Genomic DNA, 358 nt, shown 5'->3' on the forward strand with positions numbered 1-358 from the left:
ATCCGCTCATCACAACACCAAACTTAAATTGTTGCTTGTCCCCAAGCAACTGAGAATCAAATAAGATAAAAAGAAGAGAATGTGCAATGAATTCCAAAAACATCTATGAAGATCAGTATTAATTAGATGAGCGGGGCTTTTACTTTTTGCCTCTGAATAGTTTTGGCATCTCACCCTATCCTTTGAAATTCAGAATGGTTGGCTTCTTTAGGAACTCAGAGTCCAGATAGTGCTAATGACTCTCTTAGTGAAGTATGATGATTCTTGAACATAGCTTTTTATTGAGTCTTGGCTGTGGCCCAAAGCACTCTGTCTTCCAGTATTACCACCGGATACATACATGCCACAGACACATAAT

The sequence above is a fragment of the Arachis duranensis genome, chromosome 10 (genome assembly GCF_000817695.3).
Source record: "Arachis duranensis cultivar V14167 chromosome 10, aradu.V14167.gnm2.J7QH, whole genome shotgun sequence".
Classification (NCBI taxonomy): domain Eukaryota; kingdom Viridiplantae; phylum Streptophyta; class Magnoliopsida; order Fabales; family Fabaceae; genus Arachis; species Arachis duranensis.